A 16,391-nucleotide genomic window follows, 5' to 3' on the forward strand; every position below is an offset into this window, starting at 1 on the left:
CTCACCAATTCATCTAAAATTAAACAAAGAATTAAAATTTTTACCACAAAATTCAAAGTGAATTTCTTCTTTCTAAGTTCATTCTGACTCAACAAAGCAGAAATGCTAATCAAACACATATACTAAAGACACAAAGCCTGCTTTATTAAGAAAGCCCAGATTTAGAGAAGGCTTCATCTAGCAATAGAAACAGTACAATTTAGCTTCTGAAATCTCTCCTTCACTTAGCTTCATGGCCAGCCTCTAGGTGATGGCAAGATGGCTATTCTCAGTGAGCGGCCTTCAGGATACAAATTTAATAAAAGAACATATCACTCCTCCAAAAGTCTTGGCCCAAATTTTCTCAAGTGTCATTCCCTACAATAAAACAATTTTCTAGAAATGACCATACCTGATTTGTAAGCCCCTCATTGGAGCCAGAGGCATAAAAGCACCATCAAGCATGAACTGATATTAGGGACTATAGGATGCTTCCCTAGAAGACAATCAGAGCATTATTACCAGAGAGTAGGAATGGACAAGATAAATACAAAGGCAATATAAATACTTGAGGTTTTCTGTTTGTTATTGTATAAATAGAGTATTACATAAAAGACTTTTTAATATCTTAATTTTATTTTATTTTACTTTCGTATGTACTTCTTTCTAAGAAACCAATGCAAACAGATCTAGTTCTTCTAGCCCTTCCAATGGCTACAGAACATCTCACATAGTGGATGTGTGCCTACTTCTTACTGCTGGTGAACTTCTACTCTTTTGCTATTACAAACGCTGCTATGCTATAGACTCTGACCAGGGAACAAGATCTAGAAGGACACATTAAGCTGAGCTGCTTGTGACTAGATGACTTTGTTCTTGTGTTTTGTTTCTTGTAATGCACATATTAAAAAAAAAAAAAAAGCTCTTTTTAAAAGCTAAAAAAACAAAAATCTAAAGACAATTACACGAACTATCATAACCTGTCACATTTATAGATACAATATTTCTGAAAGATATCTAGACATACATTTGTTTTCATCCTAATGTGTACTTTGTAGTTCTAAAAATTCCTTATATCCAACAAAATTAAAAAACCTACACTGGAAATTTTATGAAAGAATTACAGAATTAATCCTAACTTTCTTTCTCATAGATAGCCTATATTTATTTTTTTGTGCTTCTCTCTGAACAGAAAGACAGTATGTTCTATGAATAACATCAGAGGAAAATGTGTATTTATTGTCTCTTATATTAAAAGGGATTTAAATTGAAATGACTATTGGCTGCAAAGTTACAATATACTAAAACTTCAAAACATAAACAAATAAAAAACCTATAAAAGCAAACTTCCTATCAACTATTTTGTTGCATTATATTAATACATTTCAAAGCAAAATTTTCAATAATGGTATCAACAAAAACAATCGTCATCAATTTATAACTAAGTTACTGATTCATAAATTTTTGAAATAGTGAACTTAGAATGGGATCTTTAAAAACTTTTGTATTAGCAAAAGGGGATATGTGTGCCTGTGTGTGTATATATACACATAGTAGTGAAGGTTATAGGAAGGGCATAGGGTCCTAGAAGAAGAAAAGCTACTAAAAGTAACTAGAACTTTTGGGACCCCAGGATGTAAGGATGTCTAAATGAATGTTCTCCTTCATCCAGATAGACCTTAAAGATGTTTCAATAATGACTAGCTACATAAAAGCTTAATTTACAAATAAGTAATGCCCTTAGCTTTTACTTAAACTTGGTAACTGTGAATTAATGCAGAATGTCATTTCAGTGTGGGAAGAGCTCACATATTTCAGGTAATTGAGGGCTTGTAATTTGATCTCAAATTTCAACTTTACCTGGAGAATCTCTGTGATCTTGAAGCATGTTTACCCTCTAAGTGTGTAAGTAATGCCACCAAGAGAACAACTTATACTAGAGCTGCCACCTTTGGTGGAAAGGGAAAAGGAAAGGAAGGAAGGAAGGAAGGAAGAAAGGAAGGAAGGAAGAAAACAAACTATGTTATAAATACCTCAGGTAACACATACAGGAATTTTATCATAATTTTTAGCCCTACCTATTAAGCTAGTTTTTAATTACAGTTCAATTTCCATCTCTACCAACAAAGTTTACTGGTTATGTGAACTATGGTTTCACTAACTTCTAAGTTTACCAATATCCAAAATCACTGAAATAAGGCACTTTTATAAAAATATTACAATATCTGGAGTTTCCTACATCATGATGGCTAATAATAACTATAGGCTTTCTTCCCTTTGCCAACTGACCAGTGAAATAACAAAAAGACTTAATAAAAAAAAAAATTGTAAAGGAAGGTCTAGAAATAAAATTCCATAAACATATTACAAAACATTTGACAGGAAATGGCCTGGTGAGAAAGACAAATGCTGACCCTAACATCAGCATGACTAACAATCATCATTAAAAAACAAAATGTATTTGCTTTTAAGTGACATGGGGTTTAGCTATGTTTCCTATGTTGCCGAAGCAGGACTCAAATTCCTGGTTTCAAAAGCAATTTTCTTCCTCCTCAGCTGGTGAGTAGCTGGAACTACTGGCTTAAGCATTATAATCAAATGCTAACCACCATTTTGAAAGAGGAAGAAGTCCATTAGGAGATACCCCATTCAATTAATATTTAATGACTATCAATTATATTGTAAGTAAGAAAGTAACAAAATTTTGCCCCCTTTATCCACTAAACATACCTTGGGAGAGATGGAGACTTGAATGAAAGATGTGATTGGAGCTCTTTGGGGGACAGAGGCTCAGGCTAATATATGAAAAAGGAGAGAAGAATCCAGAGTTTCCAGCTGAGTCCAGAAGCCAGGAAGAATAGGGACTTGCTAGTATCAACTGTCAGAAGAGATGTAAACGGAAAATTGTTGTGAACACAAATGAACCTTCCTATACTAACAGCTATCTTTCTCTGCCTAGTACTGTCTTCTCTTCAGTTATGGTTAGTTCACCTTCTAATTAACAAAAACTAAGAAAATCTTGTTTTATCTCATCTGAACTATTGATGCCATTAGAAACTTAAGCAGGAGCTGGGCATGGCGATGCCTGCCTTTAATCCCAGCACTGGGAGGAAAAAGGATCTCTGTGACTTTGAGGCCAGTCTGTGGCATATAATGACCAGGCTGTTCAGGGATACACAGTGGTATCAAAGAAAAAGAGAAAAACAACAAACAAACTAAAAGGATAAGCACAAATAACTGGATAAAGTGATGGTTGGTTGAAAGGAAAAAAGGAAATAATTTAAATATTCAGAGAAACTTTTTCTCTTTCTCCTATCCAGGTGACTATAATATGTTATTGCCTTTAAAAAAAAAAAAAAAAGAAAAGAAAAGAAAAAGAAAAGAAACAAACAACGAATATTTCTTTCAAAAATCAAGTAATACAACAACTCCCCATATCCCCTGAAGTCATCAAGGGATAGGGAAAACCTCTCCTCAGTAGATGCCTAAAACCAGAAGTACCTAAAATCCTGTATATACATTTATTTATCTTCTTACACATATCAGTGATGAAGCTTAGCTTATAAAACACAGTAAAAGATTAACAATAAAAATAGAATATTATTCTATAATAAAAAGTATGTAGTTACTGTATTATATTTATCATTCTTCTGGTGTTAAGTCTAATGATAACAATGGTTCCAAAGCAAGGTAGATGATACAAACACTGGAGCATAGCACTGAGCTACTACACTGGGAAATAAGATGCCATGAACATCAAGGTGACAAGTGAGACACCTCCCAAGTGACTAGCAGGCAGGTAGCATATACAGTGTGGACCGTCTGACAAAGAAATAATCCACATCCCAGGATGTACAAAAATAGACTTCAGCACATCTCTCAGTGTAGCATGCAATTAAGAACTTATCAACTGATTATTTCTGGACTTTTCTAGTCATCATTTTCAGACTATCACTGTCTGTTAAAAAAATGGGAGAGTCCTATAGTTAGCAATCACAGTGAGATTCAAAGTTATATATTTTTAAAAAGCAGCTAATGTTATATAAGAGAAAACAAGGTAAATAAGGAAAAAATAATTTTGAAATCAAAAGAAAAAAATTACAGTAATTTTAAAAAGAGATTGAATTTTCAAAACCAAAGTTTTTCCAAATGCTAGGTAAATTACCAGTAGAAAGAAAATATAAAACTCAATACTTAACAACTTATCTTATAAAAATTTTTAGTTTAAAAGACAAAATAAAATTCTATTAAAATATGGTAAAGGAGTTATCTTAAATGGGATTAAAGTTTTCATTAACTGCATCAACTAGTTAGCCAGCTATACCCAGTACTAGCCAGCTATAAATGTACTGAGATATGGAATATGGAACAGACATTTATGGAGTTTTCAGAGGAAAGGAAAAACCCAAGAGTTCATTCTACATCCAATAAAAACTCTCAAGTGAGAAAAAGTATACAAAGATCCAGAGACTATATAATAAAATCTGTAACACAGAAATAAGTACAAACAGTATTACTAGTATAGTTAAAGAAGCAGAAAAGATTGGAGAAAAGGAACATATACACATCAAATACCTAAGAAATTCTTATGGAAAAATTAACAGTGAGTTTCCATTGCAGAGATTATAAAAAGAAAATGCTAGATGTTGGAAAGATGACCAAGAGCACTTAACTTTATCAACTGTTGGCCAGAGATTAAAAAATGACACATCTTACACTCTGAATTTACAGAAGACCAGGAATTGCAGTACCAAGCAGGTAGGAAAGTTAAAGTAAAGTGAAATTTGGAGAAATAAACTGCATTTTTTAAAATATAAAAACAAAAGGCAACATCCACCATATTAGAGTGTAAAATTGTGTTAGCATTAGCTAAGTTATAAAATTATATGTGTACCAGATAATGGTTTTAAAACAAGATTTTATAATTCGTTATCAGTAAATATTTAATTTGTACACCTATTTTATAAGCCTGTTTACTCAGAGTTACATACAAATTTCTTGGGCAAAGGTGTCAATGAGTAGAAAAATTTCATAAACCTATAATAGAATACTATTTTTTGTTTATCTGATTGTTTTGAGACAAAGAATTCAAACAATGACCTAGAATACTGTCTACCATGTCATATACTCTGTACTAATTAACTAACCATCTTCTTCTGGCCCCATAGGCCAGAATGCATAAGGTGTAAATACACACATGTAAGGAAAACACTCATACATATAAAAATTTTTAAAAAGAATCAATCTTATAAAAAGAGTATGTATCAGTATCATCCAAACATAGGTTAATAAGAATATGAAAGCTGGACAGTGGTGGCACATGCCATTAAGCCCAGCACTTGGGAGGCAGAAGCAAGTAGATCTCTTTGAATTCAAGAACAGCCTGGTCTACAAGAGTGAGTTCCAGGGCAGGCTCCAAAGCTACACAGAGAAACCCTGTCTCAAAAAAAAAAAAAAAAAAAAAAAAAAAAAGAATATGATAGCCAAGTGATATTGTAGCACACACACCTTTAATCCCAGCACTTGGGAGGCAGAGGCAGCAGACTCTTCAGCTCTCCCAAGTATGTGGATGGCAACCAAAGGACAACATGACTACAAGCCTTTAGGGACAACTGTGTATTTAGTCCTGTCCTTGAACTCTGGAAATCCTTAAACTTTAAAGTAAGTCTTCTTTTGCCTTAAGCTAGCTCATACTGCTTCTACTAAATGTAACCAAAGGCTCATACTTGAGACATATAGTAGACAAACCAATGTTAATTGTACTTGTTTCACAAAAAGGTAGGCTTTGTGAAAATCCTTCAAAGAACAATAGGACTTAAACATACAAGAAAGACTGAAAAGGTTATCTAGACCAAAGAACAAGAAGCTCAGAGAATGCCTAACAGAAGGCTAAGCAAGAACAAGATTATAGATGACAACTGTGAATTTATATGAAAGCATGGTTAGTTGATAAAGAGAAAACGTAAGAGCAGGATTTCCAAAATAGTAACAGGAATGCACTAGAAAACAAGATAAATTGAAGAGGAGTAAAAGTAGAGGGGAAAAAAAAAATCAGGTCAACATGACAAAATAAGTTGGGTAAACACCAGTAATTCCAGCACTTAGGAGGCAGAGGCAAAAGGATTCTGATTTCATAGGCAGCCACTATATAGCAAAATCCTATCTCAAAAAACCATATATATGTAATTTTTTTTTTTTTTTTTTTTTTTTTTTTTTAAAGTCAGGAACTAGGCTAGGAGGTGGTGGCACACACCTTTGATCCCAGCACTCCAGAGGCAGAAGCAGGTGGGTCTCTGTGATTTCGAGTCCAACCTAGTCTACAGAGCAACTTCCAGGACAGCCTAGACCCTGTCTAGGAAAACAACAACAACAACAAAAAAAAGGTCAGGAACCAGGAAAGAAGCAACGTTGACACAGGTTAGAAATCAAATAGTATGTGATAGACTGAGAAATCCCATAGCAAAATGCCAAGGATAAGGAGATCCCAATAAAGTGAGGTTTTCTTGCTTCCTATAGCAAATCAGAGACACTCTGCAAAGCCTAAGAAGGAAAAATTGTGGGTTATTCACTAAATTCCAGTTAATAACAAAAAATAACAAATAACAAAAAGCCTAGTTTTAATCTTAACAGTGCTTGTGACTCAGCACACAGCTCTGTAACATCACAGTACAGATTGGAAAGCTAGTAACTGTCATGACTTTTGTCTTTATAAGGACTGCATTCTTTGACAATAATTCAACCCTTTTTCTGTAGTGATATTAAGTGCAAACAGACATATGAACACATATGACTGGAGAAAAAAAGCCAAAGCAGCATAAAGCAGGAAAAAAAAAATTACTGATTATTCTGCCTAAGAAAAAATCAAAATAAAAGCAAAATGACAACAACAGAAAAAACTTGTCTATTTCTTTAAAATCAGATTCTATAATAATATCCTCAAAATACTGTCTTTTCATGATTTAGAAAAAAGCACCTAAAACTTTTCTCTTTTCTTTCAGTAGTCTAAATTTAAAAATTTTAAAATGTCCACCTAAGAAACTCATACTACTGTTATATATTATATATGCATATATATAAAATCAACTAGAGCCTGCTCATTTCTAATCAGTGTGACCTGATAAGCAACTTAAACACAGAAAACAGAAATAGAGATTAGCATAACAAATTGACTTCATATGCATAAAACAGACGTGATAAAGTATAGGTCTAGAAATGCCAAAATTCTAGTGCATATATGACCCACAGATCATTCAACAAGACAGCTACAAAGGAGTTTAAAATTGAAAAACAGATGCAGTTCTTGGTTCAGGGAACTCCAATTCCTTAGTATGCCCAATACATTTACCTTTGTTCTGACTGCTTCTTTTCAACCAAGCATCTCATCCATCCTTCCCCTCTACCTCAATTAAAACTGGTCAAACCCTCCTCAGTGCAGAACTCCTACACATTAATCTCTTCTTTAAATATTCATATAAATGGTAGCCACTACTCACCAGTTTATTGAAATCTCTTTGAAAAAAAAATTTTTTTTTTTTTTAATTTCCCTGGTCTACGCAGAGGGTTCCAGGACAGCCAGGACTACACAGAGGACCCATCTCAAAAAACTAATAAAATAAAATAAAGGGATACTATCAAGTGAGTGGCCCATTAACAGTAGAAATCTATTTCTTATAGTTCCAGAGTCTGGAAAGGTCATAATCAAGGCACTAGCATTCTTGTTATCTTCCTAGTTCATAGACAGAGAAGAAATAGCAAAGCAATTCTCTAGGGTCTTTGTCTGTCTTTCTTCCCAAAACAGGGTTTCTTTGTAGCTGGAGGCTGTCCTGGAATTTGTTCTGTAGACCAGGCTTGCCTTGTACTCACAGAGACCTACCTGTCTCTGCCTCCCAAGTGCTGAGATTAAAAGGTGTCCACCACCACTGCCTGGCTTATTATTTGTGTTTTTCTTTTCCTTTCTTCTTTCCTTTTTATTTTGGTTGGGTCTCTTTAATAAAGACACTAACTTCATTCATGAAGAATTTGTCTTCATAACCTAATCAATCCCCAATAGCTTGATAATATCCTAATAAAATAATTAAGATTATTCAATCTATAGCACCACAGCCTTAAAGTTCAATCTTTTTTACAAGAGACTGGCAAAAAACAAAAACAAAAACAAAACAAACAAACAAACAAACAAAAAACCCAAAAAACAAAAACCAACCCAATACCTGAGGCTGAAGAAATGGTTAATTAGCTAAGAGTACTTGCTGCTCTTCTAGAGGACCTGAGTTTGGTTCCTAGCACATATATTAGGTGACTTACAACAACCTGCATGTCCACCTACAGGAGACCTGACACTTCCTACCCAGAATGGGCATCAGCACTCAAGTGCTGACATGCAGACACATATATACTTACACAGAATTTAAAGCTATTAAAAAATATTTGTAAAGGAAAGCACACCTTATCCTTGTCTTCTCTCTTCACTTTCATCTCATACTACATTTGCCATCTGTAAATATACTCTAGCAAGCTACCATGGTCTCCTAATTCCTCAGCTATTTCTTTCCTAACTTTGCTTCTGCATTTGTTACTCCTTGCTTGAACTGTTCTGTCTCAAAGAGACATTTCATCTTCTGGTTGAGCTCAAATACCCACCCCCTCAACAGTCTTCTCTTAAACACAACACACACACACCGTCTCAATAAAAAAATAAAAATTCTTATTGTTGGCAACAATTTTTTTTTGGAGACTGTCCTAGAACTAGCTATGTATACCAGGCTGGCCTCGAACTCACAGAGGTCTGCCTGGCTCTGCCTCCCAAGTGCTGAGATTAAAGGTGTGCATCACCAATGCCTGGCACTGTGTTGGCAACATTTTAACTACCTGCCAATTTATCTTCTAAGTCTACACTATGAATTAAATAAGGACTTTATAATAATATTCTTTCCTGCTCTATCAATATAATGCTGGGTTTGTAGTTAGCACCAAATCAGTGCCAGTCTTGCTCTAAGTATGAGGAATACAATAGGGAAGGGGGGGGCAGATAAAGCCCCGCCCCCTGTAGAGATAATATTCTACTGTATAGAAAATAAATTACACTGTTATTCTATTCACAGGGAGCAAAATAAGACAGTGGGGAAAGGAAGACCCACAGTGTTGTCACTGTCAACACACTATCAGGAAACCTCACTTCAAAAGTTCTTATGGGGTACTGCTTGTCTAGCATTCTCTAGAAGGCTTAAGTTTGATCCTCAGCACTGCCAAAAGAAAGAAGGAAGTTTTAAGTTAAAAAGAGGTACTGGGACAGAGGGGTGGTAGCACTTGCTTTTAGTTTCTGGACTTGGGAAGCAGAGAGAGGTGGATCTCTGTGAGTATGAGGCCAGCCTTAGTTCTTGGCCAGCCAGTGATACACAGTACAACTCTGCCTCTTAGTAATAATTAATAGAAAGAAAGGGAAGTTGAGAGAGCTAGTATTCTATGTAAAGAAATATTAAGTGCCAAATTCCTGAGTGTGTAGCATGCCTAACATATCTGGATATATCAGTATTACTGGATCAGAAAGAATGAAAGACAAAGTAATGTAAAATCAAAGATATAATATGGGGATAGAAATAGGGCCTGAAAGTATAAGCAATTTGGTTTTATTCTGAATGAGACAGGAAGTCACTTCAGCAGAGATGGGACATGATCTGAATTGTCATTTTTGTTTTTTCCCTAAAAGTGCCTTGGACATTCTAGGCAAGTATACTTCAAGTAACCTACATTCCTCAGCCTGTGAAATACTTTTAAGAGACCATCTGGGTATGTATGTATATATGTATGTATATACATACATATGTATGTATACATGGGATATGGAAGTTATTAAGAGACCAATTAAAGGGTATTATAATTATCTTGTACAAGATGATAGTGACATAGCAGAATCTAGAAGGCATGGTCGGGTTCTGATTTAATTTTGACGAAAGTACCTATTTCTCTGACATAAAGAGATCATCTACCAAAAACAACTAAAACTTCCAAATCCAATAATTAGAAGAACTATGTTCTACAGTAAGCCATAAGTATTATAATATAATTAAAAAGTATGACAAACATTTACTGAGGGTTTTTTTTTAAAAAGCAGTACACCCATGCACAATTCAAGACATACCTCTTTGACATTCAAGTGGAATTGTGTAAGTACTGCATGAAATATACAGAGTTCTAGTTAAAAGATAAAATTTCAGTTGTCACCAGGATATAACCGTGTTTGTATTTATGTATTTGGGACACAATTAAATCACCAAAGCATAAGTAAATAGAAAAGTTCAAAGCCTAAAGCTTCAAGGTTTAACAGTATTGCTAGGCGGTGGAGGCAGAGGCAGGTGGATCTCTGTGAGTCTGAGGCCAGCCCGGTCCACACAATGGGTTCCAGGACAGCCAGGACTACACAGAGAAATCCTATCTTGGAGAAAGAAATGAAAATGACATTTTTTAGGAGGAAAAGATAAAGAATAGTGAGGAAGAAAAGGAGCATCCACTGAGACTAAAGCTAAATGAGAATGTGGTATTCTAAAAGCAAGGTGAAGAAAATGGGATAAATCAATTCTATTACGTGAATTAAGACAGAAATTACCCCTGGTTTTAAGGTCACAATCAACAGGAACAATGGCTAGGATAGTTTTGGAGGAGTTAATAGAGCAGGCAGAATAGTATAGATTTGAGAGAAAAATAGGAGCAAAACTGCCCTGTAGACAACTCTTTCAGGGAGTTTATCACAAAAGATAGATTTATAGGTAGAACCTAGGTGGTGTGTGTGTGTTTAAATAAGCAAAATTATAGTATGAATGAGTACTTATGAAAATGACCTGGTAAAATTTTTTTAAGCTGAAAATAGAAGAAAAGAATGTAATAGCAATGCCCTCAGTTGATCAGAAAGGACAGAGTTTAGAGTAAATCAGAACCATACTTAGAAAACAACAAACAGTTCATCCATAGTAACTGCAGGGTTTGACACAGATGCTGTGAAAGCTTGTGGAACAAAATGACTCATCAAGTTATCACCACAGAAGATGGCAAACTACAAACTATGGGCCAAACTTGGTCAACATCTTGTTTCATAAATTTCACTAAAACCAAGCCACATTTGTTCACCTATATGTTATCTATGACTATTTTTCATATTACAATAACATCTGATATCCGTAACAGAAGCCATATGATCCACAAAGTTAAGGATATTTATGGTTTGTTTATAAGAAAAGTTTGCAAACCCAAATACACTTAAACTGTAACAATCTTAAACTATGAGGGTAGAAGACATGATCACAGACGACACCAGCATCTAACAAGCAAATGACACTTTTATGTCCTTGCTATTACCAGACAGGTACTCACTGTGTGGCCCTGGCTACCTGGAAACTCACTATATAGACCAGGCTGGCCTTGAACCTCACAGAGAATCTCCTGACTCTGCCATCTGAGTTGCTGAGATTAAAGGAGTGTCCCAGCATGCCCTTAAGGAGATGAATTCTATGAGTAATCAACTATTACTTAAATTTTATTCCTTATCCTGACTACCAAACTGTTTTGTTATCTGTCACATCACTTTGACTGCTTTTATCCCTAAAAGAAGTACAGTTTTTGTCTGTTACTAAGGGGGTCTCCCAAAAAGGATGAAGGAAAACAAAAAAACAAAAAAAGTTATATTAAAGAAGCAGAATAGCATTCCAAGTTAGTTATGACCATTTGTTTACTAAGAGCCTGCAAATTGAATGTAAAGCCTGATACATGCTAGGCAAATACTACAGAGCTATAGCCTTAGCCCAATATTTTTGTTTGTTTGTTTGTTTTTTTAATTTTCAAGATAGACATAACAAGGCTTTTACCCACAATGGATAATTTATATTTAACTCAACAAAATGGCATTAATAACTGTCTATACAGCTAATACTTACTTTTATCTATTATTACTTTTTGAAACAAGACCCCTGTGAAGCCTCAGGTTTCAAACTCACATACAATCTATTTTTTTCTGATACTCAAGAATCAGTACCAATCATAGCATCAATTCTACAACATCTAGTAATCTAAATTATTTTAGTATATAATCATGCTGCAATTTCTTATTTGCTTCACTTCATGCAATGCTTTCACTGTTCATATCACTCTTTCATCAAACATGGTTTTGAAAGTTCTCTACATTCATCATTATTTTAATAAGGAAGAAAGTGCCATGGAAATCTGGCAAAGTGTCAAACATTTTATATAAAAAGAAGTTACTCAAGGAAGTAACATAAATGATAACTTGGTATCTCAACTCAACTTTGTTGTTCTACTCAACATAGGTGTCAGACATTAATTTCTAAATACATATAAATTTATGCCCTTGTGGGGAAAAAAAGGCCCTAAAAAGAATGCAATCTATTGGTAAAGTTATTGAAAGAACATGGTTATGATTACCAAATAATGTAAAATAGTATAATCAACTTTGGCTATTTTAGTATATACTTATTGCTTTTGGAGAGGAGAATGAAGATAACAGGACCTAACTAACGCAAAGAAGTGGCAGGTCTCTCCGTGTCAAGGATAGATTGAACCATGGTTTTGTACAAGGGCACAGTATTTTCCACTACTATTTATAGCTCTCCTTACAATCTGTTGGCAGTTTTTGCCTTTCTTTTTGTATACATCAGGACATTCAGATGTTTATCTCAGGAAACCAGTCATAATTCTTTAGTAATTCTACAGTACCTTTTCTTCAATTTTGGCTAAAAATAAAACACTAAAGCAATTTAGAACATTCACATACATGTAACTATTCAGTTTATTTAATTTATTTAACTCAGTATTAAAACATGTGAACTTACTACTTAACAGACTATCTGTTCTATCACTCCAATCCTTACCATACCTTTCTCCCAGGAACAAAGGCATACAACTTAATGCTTGGATAATGCCATAATCAGGTACAACGATCAAAAGAGATGATATCTGGAAATGAAAAACCATTATTTTAGAATTTTGACTGCAAAAGTAAAATGTCTTTTGTCAATTATAGTTCGTATTTAACTTAGGCATATATTTGTTTTTAAGATCTTCACTACTTAGGCAGAAGCATCTCACTGACACCCCAGTGATAACATGTCCCAACTTATATAATACAAAAGTCACAACTCAAAGTATAAGAATCTAATACATTAACATCACTTAATACAATAAAAAGAAGACTAGCCTTGCCCCACCCAAATCACAAAAGCAGAACCAGTATTGCATCCAACTCTGAACCACTTACATGACCACTACAAAAGCATCCTGATGATGCTCAGTGCTGGTATCTAACATCCCATGAAAATTGTTCACCATGTGAAGCCAGTAAGAATAAATTCATAGTCTACAGGTGAGAGCAGACAAAAAAAAAAAAAAAAAAAAACTAAAAAAAACTTTTTAGTAGAGTATCTGACGAAATGCAAGATTCAAATTTTGCATTAAAAAAAAAGGAAAGTAGGAAGACTGGTCATATTAAGTGCTCTACAGGGCACAATGCTTCAGTAAGAACTATCCCAAACAACTGCAAAAAGTAGAAATAAAAGGACATTAAAAAGACACTGCAAGGCATTTTTGAAATCATACTGTATTTAGATTAAAAATTTTCTCCATAATATTTCAAAATACATAAGCTTTTGGAATCATAGTATATACTATTCCCAGTATGCAATGATAAAATCCGCGGGTTAAAAGTTTATATACTATGAGCTCACACAGTACCCATTGTAATTGCTCTCCTTTTACCCTTTCAAACATCAGACTCATGTTTTGAACTGGTAGTAACAAACAATTCAGCAAAAAGCCCCAGTAATGTCTATGTGATTGCCGACCCCATAGAATGCTAATACCCCAAGTGCTAACATGAGCTGACTTTTATGAATCTTTCAAATACAGCTTTGCTGAAGGACAATAAACCCATTTTGCACAGAGTTGCAGGTATAACTTTTAAAATGTAGGGAATTTTAGCGAATCACCTTAAACGCTCTGTATTCACTCTGACCGTACTAGAGCACCCTCAAATCAGATCTGTTTTGCTGGAAAAAGAGCAACTGAATTAGTATTAATAAAGAGTGCCTAAAAAACAGACTTTCAAATCAATGACACTCCTACCACGATGTGAGTTACTTTCACGCTGCATCCCTGAGGTAATCAGACAATTCAACATTCCCATGAATCCCTTAAAATTTGACTCCCCCCCCCCCATCTTCAAGACTTTTGTAAAAACAATTCACAAACACTAAATGACCCAAACTTCAACCTAAAGAGAAAACTAACCCTTAACTTTTGTTTTCTAAACTTCGAAGCTCCATCTGCCCCACTGGTCTAGGTTAAGAGTTAAAGCACATCACCTTATTCAGCCCGCACACTTTGAATTACCAAAGCCATCTATCTACTCAGAGACTACACACTTAACAAAGAGGACACCATGAAGATCAGATTCAAGATGGACCCTACAAGTTTAAAAAAAAAAAGAAAAAAAAAAAAAAAAAAGCCAGTTACACAGAAACCCATCTGCCACTGGGTGTGGTTGTGGTTGGGGGGGGGTGGTCTACAAAGAGGATCACTTTTTTTTTGCCCAACTCTAAAGAGGGCGCGGGGGGCGTGCGCCAGGGAGCCGGGAGCCTACGCAAGGCTCGGCCCCCAAGAGCCATAGGCTGGGCCCGCAGGAAGGATGCCGTCGAGGCGGGCCAGCGAACCTACAGCTCGGGGGCGCGGGCTCAGGGCTGTCGGTCCCGTGGCCGGCCGCCGCGGAAGCCGAGCAGGGATGGCTTCGCACGCCCAGCGCCCCGTGTCGCCCCCCAAACCCCGCGCCCGATCCGCCCCTTTTCCCCGAGTTCCGCTGCCCCTCGGGCGCGCGGAGGTGTACGGCGGCGGCGCGCCCGCGCCCCAGGCCAGGACGGCGTGCCGAGTTCACACAAACCAACTTACAGCAAGCCCGGGCTGAGCCGCCCGTGACCCGCTCTGGCAGCTGGCAAGGGCCCTGGGTCAAACACCACTGGCTTCTCTACAAAAACTTTGCCGCAAGTTGGCCGGAAGCGCTGAATGGACGGGACTATTTAACATGAGCTCCTATCGCAAGAGGCGGCTCCCTAGACCTCCTGGGGGGCCCTGAGAACCCTCAAGTGCGCCCTTTGCCCCCTGCCGTCCTTCCGCGCGTGCCGACGTCCTAGCCGGTCTTGGCGGCTCCGCACACAGGGAATACCTGCCGTGGTCCCCATTGCCCGCGAGTCCCAGATGGCGGCCATTACCCGTCCATCCGGGTATTGCCGGAAAGCCGAGCGCCGCGCACGCTGCGGCGGAGGGATCCGCGCTGCACCTGAGGCGAGCGGAAGAGAACGGCGGCCGGAAGGGCCCGCGCCTCGGCCGCACGCACGCGAGTAGGCCATGGCGCCCGGCGCCCTCTCCGGGAGGCGCCTCCCGGGGTGCTGCCCCCTCGACTCCGCTCTGCTGCCCGCTGCGGGCGGGAGGGCGGGAAACGGCCCCTCTGCGCCCCCTTCCAGGCCGACGCCGGAAGCAGGAGCCGGCTGCCCTTGGCAAAGCCTTGGCTGACGGGAAGTGGCCTCAACACAGGGCTTTGAGCCGGCCCCGTCCGAGCCAAGGGCGTCTGCCCGCGACTTACTCGGGTCCTGCAGCCTCGGGCAAGCCTTGGTCGGTGCGGGAAGCCAACCCCGAGCCCCCCGAGCCCCCAGGCCGGCTCACGGGCTGCCGAGCGATGGTCTCCTCTCACCACGCGCCAGGCCTCCTCAGCCCAGGCCCCGGAGGAAGCCCTCGCAGAGAAGCAGCCCCGGCCACGCACGGCGGGCTCAAAGATGGAATCCTTGCCCCCAACAAAAGAATCCGTCCCCCCCTCCGCCCCCATGTCACGCCAGAGCCCTCCACGGTTCGCACACGGCTCCTCGCGTCCCTCTCACTCATCACACCCGGCACACACGTACCTTGCATTCAAAAGTAGGCCTGGAGCACGTGGCAGTGGCTGCCATCGAAACGCACTCGGCGGAGGGATATGGGAAAAGGTTGAAGAGCGAAACCACGAGAATTTTGGCTTCAACTGTGTATCGTAGTTTGGTTGGTTGGTTTTGGTTTTAGGTACGCCTGGCGCATGGGTTTTTCTTAAAATGACTTGAAAGGCTTGACGTGTTTCTCGTTCTCATAGGCTATGCTTTTGAACACGTTGACCTGTCGCCATGAAGGTTTCCCTCTACCCTTTTATTAAGAACCTGTCAGTTTGGGGTGGTACTTGAGTTGGTGTACAGCAATCCTCCTAGAAAAGGCAAGGTGAGATTCATATGAGTATCACAAATATAAAACCAAAGAAGTCTATCAATACCAAAAAGGCATTATATAGTGAGGAAAATTTTTTCTTTAACAACACAATATTGGCATTGCTCGAGACGAGA

The 16,391-nt window shown here is 37.8% G+C and overlaps 1 long non-coding RNA gene across 1 annotated transcript; it reads right to left on the bottom strand.

The window, feature by feature from the left end:
- Positions 1-389: 389 nt before the first annotated feature.
- Positions 390-14,116, bottom strand: LOC127233455 (uncharacterized). Its single transcript, XR_007835479.1, has 5 exons — positions 13,968-14,116; positions 12,860-12,939; positions 2,710-2,857; positions 1,840-1,928; positions 390-475 (listed from the first exon to the last, which is right to left on the bottom strand). It is a non-coding gene; the product is annotated as an uncharacterized LOC127233455 (long non-coding RNA).
- Between the last annotated feature and the right edge of the window lie 2,275 nt (positions 14,117-16,391).

Source organism: Phodopus roborovskii, unplaced genomic scaffold, assembly GCF_943737965.1.
Source record: "Phodopus roborovskii unplaced genomic scaffold, PHOROB, whole genome shotgun sequence".
Taxonomy (NCBI): domain Eukaryota; kingdom Metazoa; phylum Chordata; class Mammalia; order Rodentia; family Cricetidae; genus Phodopus; species Phodopus roborovskii.